We start from the raw sequence: 12,154 nt of genomic DNA on the forward strand, positions 1-12,154 counted from the left end.
CCTAACTTTCAATAACTCCTGCATCCCAGCCAGCCGGTAATCTCTGCATTTTCACACTGAGGCAGGTCTTTGCAGTGGGGGTGGATGCTTCCTTGACACATCTCTGCTAGGAAACAGGGCCAGTAGCATGAGTCACAGAGCTGTTCTCCTGTCCAACAACCTATTCTCAGCCTCATCACTGCTCCAGCCAGCAGGCCTCTCTGCTCCCTTCCACGCTTCCCCTCTCCATCCAAGGGGCTTGCCCAGGTGATGCCAACCTGCCATTGTTGTCCCTTCTCTATACTCAGGAGGCTTATGCTTTTTAGTATTGCATTTTTAGAAAGACCTTGGGCTCTCTAGTATTCTGTCCCCTGAGAACAGAGGGACCTTCCTGTGCATTCCAAGACATACACTCAGATTTCTAGCATGTCGGCGCTAACAAGATACCTCTAGTACAGTGGATTGTCGATTTTGTTGCACATTAATCCCCTGGGGAGCTTTAAAAATCTCAGTGCCCAGGCCTCACCCAAGCTCATAATTCAAAGCAAACTTCTTTTGCTTTCCAGTTTCCAGGCAGGTTCTGAGTCATCTCTTTGACCTGACCATCTATAGCAGTGCCTTTTTAAAAAAGGAAATATTTAAGATATACCAAAAGGTGTGAAGAATAATACCTAATAAATCCAGCTTAAAAAAAGAACATTACCAATACAGTTGAAGCCCCCTTGCTCCAGAGGTTTACAGATTCTTCCTCAGCACCTCAGGGATGCTGGGTAGGTGCCTCAGAAGCCACCTCAGGCAGCGGGGGATGCATCAGAGTAGAGTGAGTGGTGCTCTGGCTTTTCCCCTGGCTTCACCCAGGACAACTCCAATTTTATTCTGTTTTGTATATTGAGGTTTTGGAAATAACTTTGTTGGGAAAAGGAGTTAAAAGTTACTTATTTACAACCTCAGTAGTTACGTCTCTCTCCTTTCCCTAAATAATAGTTGTTGTCCTGTAGTAGTCAAACCAGCATTGTAGCAGGACTGAGCAGGCAGGGCCTGCTCTCCCAGTTCTTCCCTTTCAGGTCCCGAGTGCCCTTGGCAAAGTCATACCTTTCCTGAACTCCATTTGTAAAACAGTAATAAATATCCTTGTCTAGCTTACCCCACAGGACATCTATGAGGAATCCAGTGAGACTAGTGGGTGTGAGAGGGCTCTATAAAGTTCTGTCCAGTGGAAGGGGTTCCTATTTCCAGACAGTTTGGTTACTATGCTTGTTCTCAGAGCACAGAGGTTAGCTGGGGTTTTGACTGCACTCATGTCCACTCTGCCTTAATGTGCCCTGTGTGGTTGCGGTCTGTGGTGTGTATGTGAGCGGGTGTTTGTGTGTAGGACAGGTGATACCTCAGTTTATTTCATGGACTCTGAAACACATTTTTTCACATTTTAACATCACTAAAATTGGAATGCATCTTAAAATCAGTGGCATGACAGTTTAATCAGCAACTTTTTTCTTTTTCAGCAGCATATAAAATAACAGACATCTTATAATCTAAGGCATATTAGACTCAATGAAATACTGTAATTGTTAACTTAGATTCCTCTTCCTCTTCTCCCGTGAAAGTCACCTTCTTGCTAGAGAAAACCCTTTTGGAAAAATATACAGACTTTTAGCATACAGCCTCATTCTAACACTCCTCTTTTTCTTCCCTGCCAGCATCCACCCAGGCCAGGCAAGCTTTCTGCTTCTTGACCAGAAGGGGACCCCCTTTGTTGAGCTCTCTCTTGGGACAGATGGTTTGTGGGACATGAGAGGGAAGAGGCAGAGTATACCTGCATAAGGGAGCCCACCGTGCCAAATGACAGGGAAGAAGTCAGACAAGCCAGGCCAGCCAGCCGCAATAGCTCTGGTTTCTTTCTTTCCCTAACAGCAGCCTGGCCAGACAACTCAGCCTGCTTGCCTGGGGAACTCCTAGGGCTAGTCATTGCCAGAGGTGAGGTGAGCTGGCAGAAGTAGGGGTGGGGGTGTGAAGCCCAACGTGTCCTGAACTCCCTGGGTTGACGTGAGTGGCTGTCTGGCCCATGCAGAAGAACACAATGATTTCCCTACCTCCTCCAACAAGGTGGAAGAAGAGTCAGGTAGTAAGCCTTTCAAGGAAAACAGCACTTTGTCCTAGGGCACCCTGAGCCATGGGCATTTCACTGCAGTTAAGAATTGCCACCAACATCCCCTCAGTCCTGGCAGTCACTCAAATTAAGCTCTGCCCTTGTAACCTTTAGGCCAACCTCTTCCAGAAGGGAAGAGGAGTGTCTGCATAGTGAGATCTAGGGATACTTGGTCACAGGAAGCCGCTTTTGGACATTTCTCCCCCAGAGAGCTTAGCAAGACATGATCAGCCTGGATTACAGCTGCCCTCACGTAACTGGGTTAAAGTGTTGGCCTACTTAGGCCCCTCCTGCAGTGGCCTCCTTCAAAGCTGATGAGGCCGATTAGGGGGCTATTTCTGAGATCTAGCCGTGTACCCAGAAGCCTGAGGGCGGTCCTCCCCTGACTAGAAAGACAATGACTAAGGCTGGACAGCCAAGGGCAGAGTCAGATTTGCCCATAGGAGAGCATTGCCGTCAGAACTCATGTATCCTTGTGAAAGAGCCAAATAATATCAAGGCTAAGTCCCTGGATTTTGAACTTCAAAAACCAAACCAACCAATCAGTTTTTAGGGATAGGCCTAGTCCTACACCTTTGCCATCTTCGGAGCTAAGGAGAGATAGCAGGTCGTCAAAATAAAATCTTCAATTATAGTTGTAGTCACTAGCCGCCACTCAGTAGGTTCTGTGCATTTGAGATTGTTAACTAACCTCTGAGCCTCAGTTTGCTTACCTACAAAATGGCAATAATGATAGCATCTACTTCATAGGCTATTGTGAGGATTGAATAGAAAAGGCACATAAGGCACTTGGCACAGTACCTGGCAGCACATTTGTTAGATACCACCATTACCATCACCACAACCATTACCACCACCATTGTCACCATCATCATCCTCATCAAGACAACAGTGAATGGGAAAAAGCTCAGTCTCTGGAGCCTGACAAACTTGCTTTGAATCCTGGCTTTGCCACTTCACAGCTACGTGGCCTCAGATAAGTGACAACTTCTTTGAACTTGATTCTTATTCTGTAAAATGGGAAACTCATAAGGCTATTGAAAAGTGTATAACATGGTTCTTCACAGTAAGCACTCAATAAATGTTAGCTATTATAGTTATTAAAAAGGAGTGATCAAGGTCAGTGGTTGCCAGGTGTTAGGAGGATACAGAGATGAATGGGCTAAGCACAGAGGATTTCTAGGGCAATGAGACTACTATTCTGTGTAATACTATAATGGTGGATACATTTCATTATATATTTGTCAAAACTCATAGAATATACAATACCAAAAGTGAACCCTAATGTAAACTTTGGACTTTGGATGATAATGATGTATCAGTGTAGGTTCATCAGTTGTAACAAATGTGCCACTCTGATACAGGATATTGATAGTGGGGTAGGCTGTGTGTGTGATGGGTATATAGGAAATATGGGGGAACTGTCTATACATTTTGCTCAATTTTGCTGTGAACCTAAAACTTCTCTGAAAAATAAAGTATTTAAAATGAAAAGGAAAAAAATGGGAGTGATCATACTAGATTGTTATAAACTTAGTATGTTAGCTATACTCCCCATGATAACCACTAAGAAAATAACTAAAATAGAGAGAAGAGGAAATGAAGTGGGAATCAAAGTGGATATTACCAAAAAAAATACATCAAACACGAAAGAAGGCAGTATAGGAGGAACTGAGGAACAAAAAAAGATATACAGCACAATGGCACAAGTCCTTTATTATCAGTAATCACTTTGAATGTAAACGGATTAAGCTCACCAATTAAAAGACAGACATTGGCAGAATGGATTAAAAAACAACATGATCCAATTATATGCTACTGACAAGACACTCAGTTTAGACCCAAAGATACAGGTTGAAAGTGAAAGGATTAAAATAGATATTCTATCCAAATAGTAACCACAAGAGAGCTGAGACGGTTACGCTAATATTAGACAAAATAGAGTTTAAGTAAAAAATTGTCATAAAAATGAAGAAGGAAATTTTTACTGATAAAGGGTTAATTTGTAAAGAAGATATAACAATGATAAACAAGTATGCACCAAACAACAGAGCTCCAAAATATATGCAGTGAACACTGATGGAATTAAAAACAAATAGTGGACAGTTCTACAATAATATTTGGAGACCTCTGTACGCCACATTAAATAATGGATAGAACAACTAGACAGAAGATCAGTAAGGAAATAGTGTTCAACAACACTATAAACCAACTAGATCCAATAAACATACAGAACACTATACCCCACAACAGCACAATACACATTCTTCTCAAGTGTACATGGGATATTCTCCAGGTTAGAGCATATATTAGGCCATAAAACAATTATTTTAAAACATTTTAAAATGCTGGAATTTTACAAAGTATGTTTGATCAAATGGAACAAAGCTAGAAATCAATAATGAGAAAAACTGGAGATTTTGCAAATGTGTGGAAATTAAGAACATACTCTTAAAGAACCAATGAGTGTCAAAGAAGAAATCACTAGGGGAATTAGAAAATGCTTTTAGATGAATGAGAATGAAAATACAACATACAACAACTTATGGGATACAGTGAATGCAGTGCCCAGAGGGAAATTTATAGCTATAAACACCTACATTAAAAAAGAAGAAAGATCTGAAACCAGTACTCTAACTTTACACCTTAAGGGACTAGAAAAAGAAAAGCAAACGAAACCTAAAGCCAGCAGAGGAAATGAAATAATAAAGATTAGAGCAGAGATAAATGAAACAGATAATAGAAGAAAAAGAGTCAATGAAACCAATAGTTGGTTGTTTGAAAGGATAACAAACCATGACCAAGTGGGATTTATTCCAGGAACTTAAGGGTGGTTTGATGTAAGAAAATCAACCAATGTAGTACACCGCAGTAATAGAACAAACTAGGGGGTGGGGTGGGGACATGACCATCTCAATATATGCAGAAAAACCATTTGACAAAAGTTAATACCGTTTCATCATAAAACACTCAGCAAACTAGGAGTAGAAGGCAAATGCCTTAACATGATAAAGGGGCGTTTATGAAAAACCCACAACTAACATTATACCTAATAGACAAAGACTGAAAGCTTTTCTCCTAAGATCAGGAACAAGACCAGAATGTTTATGTTTATCTCTGCTATTCAACATAGTATTGAAAGTCCTAGCCAGAGCAGTTAAGCAAGAGAAAGAAATAAAAGGCATCAAAATTGGAAAGGAAGAAGTAAAACTATCTCTATTTGCAGATAATATGACTATATTCCCATAGAATAAACACACCAACAACTACTAGAGCCAGTAAATGAGTTCAGCAAAATTGTAGTGTATAAGATCAACACACAAAATCAGTTATGTTTCTAAATGCTGGTAATAAACAGTCTGAAAATAAAATTTAAAAGAAGCAATCTCCTTTATAATAGCATCCAGAATAACAAAATTCCTAGTAATAAATTTAACCAAGGAGGTAAATGACTTGTACATTGAAAACTAGAGAATATTGCTGGAAGAAATTTTAAAGTGTCTAAATAAATGGAAAGGCATCCTGTGTTCATGTATTAGAAAGAATATCCAAATGGCAATAGTCTCCAAAGCCATCTATGGATTCAGTGCAATCCCTATCAAAATTCCAATGGCCTTTTTTTTTTTTTTTTTTTGCAACAATGGAAAAGCCAATCTTCAAAATCATAAGGAAACTCAAGGGGCCTTGGAGAGCCAAAACAGTATTGAAAAAGAAAAACAAAGTAGGATTACACTTCCTGATCTCAAAACTCACTGCAAAGCTACAGTAATCAAAACAGTGTGGTACTGGCATAAAGGTGGACATACAGAGCAATGGAATAAGATTGAGAAATAAGAGAAATAAACGCAGACCTCCATGGTCAACTTATTTTCAACAAGGATTCCAAGAACATTCAATGGGGGAAAGAATAGTATTAACAAATAGTGTTGAGACAATTGGATAACCACTGCAAAAGAATGAAGTTGGACTGCTACCTCACTACACATACAAAATAGCTCAAAGTAAGTCAAAGACCCAAATATAAGGAATAAAACTATACAACTAATAGAAGAAAACATAGAAGTAAATCTTCATGATCTCAGATTTGGCAGTGGATTCTTAGATTTGACACCAAAAACATTAGCAACAATAGAAAAAAATAGATAAATTGGACTTCATAAACATGAAAAACTTTTGTCCGTCAAAGGATCAAAGAGATCAAGACCATCCTGGCCAACATAGTGAGAAACCCTGTCTCTACTAAAAATACAAAAATTAGTTGGGCATGGTGGCATGCGCCTGTAGTCCCAGCTACTTGGGAGGCTGAGGCCGGAGAATTGCTCGAACCCGGGAGATGGTGGTTGCAGTGAGACGAGATCATGCCACTGCACTCCAGCCTGGAGACAGAGTGAGACTCCGTTTCAAAAAATAATAATAAAAGTCAAACAGTCTGATTAAAAACTGGGCAAAGTACTAGAATAGACATTTTTCCAAAGAAAATATACAAATAGCCAATAAGCACATGAAAAAGTGTTCAATATCAATGATCTTTAAGGAAATACAAGTCAAAACCATAATGAGATGCCACTTCACGTCCACTAAGATGGCTTTAATCAAAAAAAGAAAAGTAATGATGGTGAGGATGAGAAATAGGAACCCATATACCTTGCTACTGGGAACATAAAATGGTACAGCCACCTTGGAAAATGGTTTGGTGGTTCCTCAAAAAGTTAAAGGTAGGCTGGGCGCGGTGGCTCATGCCTGTAATCTCAGCACTTTGGGAGGCTAAGGCAGGTAGATCACTTGAGGTCAGGAGTTCAAGACCAGCCTGACCAACATAGTAAAACCTCATTTCTACTAAAAATACAAAATTAGCTGGGCGTGGTGGCGGGTGCCTGTAATCCCAGCTACTCAGGAGGCTGAGGCAGGAGAATCACTTGAACCCAGGAAGCGGAGGTTGCAGTGAGCCGAGATCGCAACATTGCATTCCAGCCTGGGCAACAAGAGTGAAACTCCGTCTCAAATAAGTAAATAAATAAATAAAAAGTTAAGGATAGAATAACCACATGACTCAGTAATTCTCCACTCCTAAGCATATATCCAAGTGAATTGAAAACATATGTTCACACAGAAATTTGTACACAAATGTTTATATAGCATTGGTCCTAAGAGCCAAAAAGTGGAAGCAATCCAAATATCCATTATGATGGATAAACAAACTGTGTTACATGATACAATGAAATATTATTCAGCCATAAATAGGAACAAAGTACTAAAACTTGGTACAACTTGGATAAACCTTGAAAACATACTCAATGAAAGAAGCCACAAAAGATCACGTATTGTATGAGTCCATTAATATGATACATCCAGAATGGGTAAATTCAGAGAGATGGAGGGAAGATTAGAGGTTACTTAGGGGTTGGGGGTGGGAGTTGGCGAGTGACTTCTCTTAATGGGTGTGGGGTGTTTTTATGGAGTGATGAAAAAGTTTTAAAGCTAGAGAGAGCCAGGGGTTGCACAACATTGTGAATTCACTAACTACCAAAGTGTGCATTTTAAAATGGTTAATTGTATGTTATGTGAATTTTCCTTTAAAAATGTCCAAAAATGGAGGGAGGTTGAAAATAAAGGTGTTGCTTTTTCACTTTCAAGTGCTTTGCGCACCCTGCTTGCAGGACCCACTGTGTAACATTCCCTAGAGCAAAGGATGTTACCTGCACTTTCCCAGCCTACTGCTGACTATTAGCAATGTCTATTTGACCTTCTCCAAGGCTGCAGGGCCAGTTAGACCCATCTACCCAACAGGAACAATCCCATCCTATTTGGATCCAACAACTGGATTAACCCCATGTTTCCCTTTTAAGCCCCATCATTCATGAATACCACAGACCACAAGATATGCTAGGCCAGATAAACAAGAACCAATTAACCAAGGAGCATGACTTCATGTCCACAGGTCACTATGGCTACCCACATCTGCCCCGACCACAATTCTGGGAAGGAGGCCATTGCTGAGGCATATGCCAGCAGGGTGGCAATGTCTTCATGCAGAGTTCCTGAAATTCATTTGAATGTCTGAAGTAGAGAAAGCTTAGGGAAATGTTTGCATTACTCACACCAGCACTGTCCCTCAAAAAGATGGGGGTTTCCCACTCTGTCCAGTCCAAGACACCCTTTCCATTCTTCTAGGATATGTGGGAGTGGGGAATATGATTGTTCCATCCAGCTGTTTGGCCAGCCCCCATCTCCTATGCTGATACACAGAAACCCACTTATACATGTTGACCCATATGGTAACCTTGGGTCATTCCAAAATACCATTTAGATGGAAAGTGACTATAGCAGCTCTTAGTTTCAATATCTGCCTGATGTTCAGAAACTCTCAGCAGCTTCCTGTCAGTTAAAATGTGATTTAAACATTCTATTGTATACAAGTTGCGCTTCCTGCTTTACAAGAGCCCACATTTAATACTGCCTTCCTGTCCTTTATGCATAGCTAGTGATTCTGAAGGTTACTCCGATTTTCCTTTCCATGTGGTTTACTCTTACTACTCTTTCCTTCTGCCTCATGAATGGATTTTTTCTCTCTGTGGGGTAATTTTCAACCAGTAAACATACTATAAACTGTCTTCTCTTCTTCAGGCCTCAAGATAGCCTCTTAGAGTCCTAGCCTCTCTCTGTCTCGTCTTATCTCCTCATCATAGGAAGGGCCTAATGCCTCTAAGAGGGCAGCTTCACAGTAAAGAACACAACTCTCAGCCACCTAATGCCATTCTGTGTGTCCAAACCTATTTCTTATACAAGCGCATCACTTCTCTTCCAGCCACCTTGCATATTCCTGCTAAGGAGCAAGAGAGCCACATTATGGGAACAGAAACAGTCTCCTCCATTCAGGAAATTATGATCATGTCCAGTATGGGGTGGCTTCTGGTGCTGACATATTGGAGTGCAAAGAAATATAATTTCTCAACAGGGGCAGTTACAACTATGTTCTAATGCCACTGAGGTGGAAGCTATTTAGTGAAACCCTATAAAACCCTAATGTTACCTGGGCCCCAGTCTGAAGGACTTTACCCAACTAGACCAAACTCATATGCTCCTTACAACTCTTAGCCCAGAGTGGATTGTTAATTTATCTTACAAAATTATACTATATTCATTCTGTAACCAAGCAAGGTGCCATGCCTCTGGAGGGACAGGCACTCAATAAATATTGATGGATCATGTCAAGCCTGACATTTGGGAGGAAAAGGCCAAAAAAAAAAGCTGTCAGTTCATCAAATGATGGCTTCCCAAAAGCTCTCAAAATAACTGGGCATGTTGAGGCTCCAGCAGTGGTTTTGATTGTCCTGTGGGATCCTGGGGTTCTGTCGGAAGAGCCCCAAGTTTCCATAAACTTTTTTTTTTTTTTTTTGAGATGAAGTCTTGCTCTGTCGCCCAGGCTGGAGTGTAGCAGCGCAATCTCGGCTCACTGCAACCTCTGCCTCCTGGGTTCAAGCGATTCTCCTGCCTCAGCCTCCTGAGTAGCTGGGATTACAGGCGTGCGCCACCATGCCTGACTAATTTTTGTATTTTTAGTAGAGACGGGGTTTCACCATGTTGGCCACCTTGGTCTCAAACTCCTGACCTCAGGTGATTTGCCTCCTGGGCCTCCCAAAGTGCTGGGATTATAGGCGTGAGCCACTGTGCCCGGCCCTCTATAAACATTTAATTCAAAAAACACGTGTGTTGAAATACGTAATATTTTGAAACTGTAATAATAAAAACAGAAACAAAAAACACTGAACAAACACCTGGTAAGTTATATACAGAATGGCAATTGAAGACCACCAGTGCGTTAGCAGAAGCCATCAGGTTACTTGTCTTCAAACCTCAGGAGTTATGCTTCTCCTGCCCGAACTTCTTGTAAGCTTCAGATAGCTGTGGACTGTGCTGGGTTTTTACACTTTAGACCTATATGTACACACTTTCATAAAAGTAAACAATCTGATCTCCGTGCAAATCAGGACCTTCTTCTTGTTGTAGAGCTAAAACAGAAATAGACCGCTGAGACTATTCACTGTCATTCAACCCAATTGCAACATTTTATAGGTATCAAAACAACCTCGTTCTCCTTAATAAGTAGCTTGTATACATTTGTGCTTAATAGCGATGAAATAGTTCTTTCAATCTGATTTTCAACATAACGAGGTGCCAACTAAGATTCTGAGTAAAAAACAAAGAGCTTCTCCCACCATGGAGGGAGACTAAAGGGGGAACAAATTACCCGCCCCTTGTGACTTGGATGTGTCCTTTTAGAATGGGAGCATGAGCTCAAAGATGCCATGGCAGTTGGTGAGCACAGAGGCATGTAATTCAGCCACTGCCCAGCTCTGTGCTGCAGACAGAGAGCATACTCTACATCTCACCTCTGTCAAAGTAAGTAATCATCTGTCATGATGGAAAGCTGTAAGTGCAGGTCAGTGTTGGTTTACATACAGCTGAACCCTCCACCAGCTCTCTGGGTGGGTCCATTTAAACAATTTGAGATATATAGTCAGTACTTTCCAAACATAATACATTAAGAGGTAATTTTTAATTTTTTAATTGATACAAAATTGTACATATTTATGAGCTACACAGTGATGTTTCAATACATACAATGTATAATGGTCAAATTAGGGTAATTAGCATATCTGTCACTGCAGACATTTATCATTTCTTTATGTTGGGAATATTCAAAATCCCGTCTTCTAGTTATACAAAGATATGATATATATATCTTAAATTCTTAAATACAGACATCCTACAGTGCTATAGAACACCAGAGCTTATTCCTCCAGTCTAGTTGTATTTTTCTATCCTTTAACCCAGTGGTCCCCAAGCTTTTTGGCACCAGGGACCGGTTTCATGGAAGACAGTTTTTCCACGGATGGGACGGGTGGCATTAGATTCTCATAAGCAGCACACAACCTAGATCCCTCACATGTGCAGTTCACAATAGGGTTCATGCTCCTGTGAGAATCTAGTGCCACCACTGATCTGACACGAGGTGGAGCTCAGGCGGTAATGCTTGCTTGCCCACTGCTCACTTCCTGCTGTGCAACCCGGTTCCTAACAGGCCACAGACCAGTTCTGGTCCATGGCCCGGGGGTTGGGGATCCCTACTTTAACCAACCTCTCCCTTTTCACTCTCCCAATCCTTCCCAGCTTCTAGTAACCACTATTCTACTCTCCACTTCTATGAGATCAACTTCTTTAGCTCCCACATGAGTGAGAACATGTGGTATTTACCTTTCTGTGTCTGGCTTATTTAACATAATGTCCTCCAAGCTGATCCACGTTGCTGCAAATGACAGGATTTCAATCTTATTTATGGCTGAATAATATCTCATTGTATACATAGAGCAATTTTTATTAAGGGGTCACTTCAAGGTTGTAACCAAGCGCTTGGGGTGAGGATGTAGATTGGCTTCAGAACAGTGCTTGAGATCTAATGTGATTCCCTCCAATTCTTGAAAGATTTCTTCCAACAAGTTTGAGGTTTGGAACACGAGATTGTCCCATGGGGCTACAGGTGTCAAGGCGGGCCTTTTAATGCAGTAGCCAAAAATGGTATATCCAGGGCTTTCCTCACTTGCATCCTCCCATTCATTTCTTCCTCCTGTAGGTGAAAATCTTGAGCATACAGATGGGAAGCTATGAGAGCTTACCCAACCCAAACCCATACTTATCTTGGCTCATGTGGTTGAAGCTGCAGGAAGTGGGAGAAGCCATTCTCTGAATGGGCAGTCATTCACTGGCTCTCCTGGCTGGCAGCTCTGAATCCCGGTGTGACTTCTCCACCGCAGACTTCTCCTTACCTCACACTGATAGGACCCCTTAGATATGGTAGTATTTCCCAGCAGCAGAGAGACACTGCTTTGTCCTACACGCCCATGCTTGCCCTCGGAAGCAGTAAAGCTATTTACACAGTGTCCAGTGGGGCATGAAATCTAAAGTGGAAATGCTGAAACTCTGGGAAGAATTTAGGTAGGTGGAGTGTGATTACTGAAGTTGAAATTTGTC

This window comes from Pongo pygmaeus, chromosome X (genome assembly GCF_028885625.2).
Source record: "Pongo pygmaeus isolate AG05252 chromosome X, NHGRI_mPonPyg2-v2.0_pri, whole genome shotgun sequence".
Classification (NCBI taxonomy): Eukaryota; Metazoa; Chordata; class Mammalia; order Primates; family Hominidae; genus Pongo; species Pongo pygmaeus.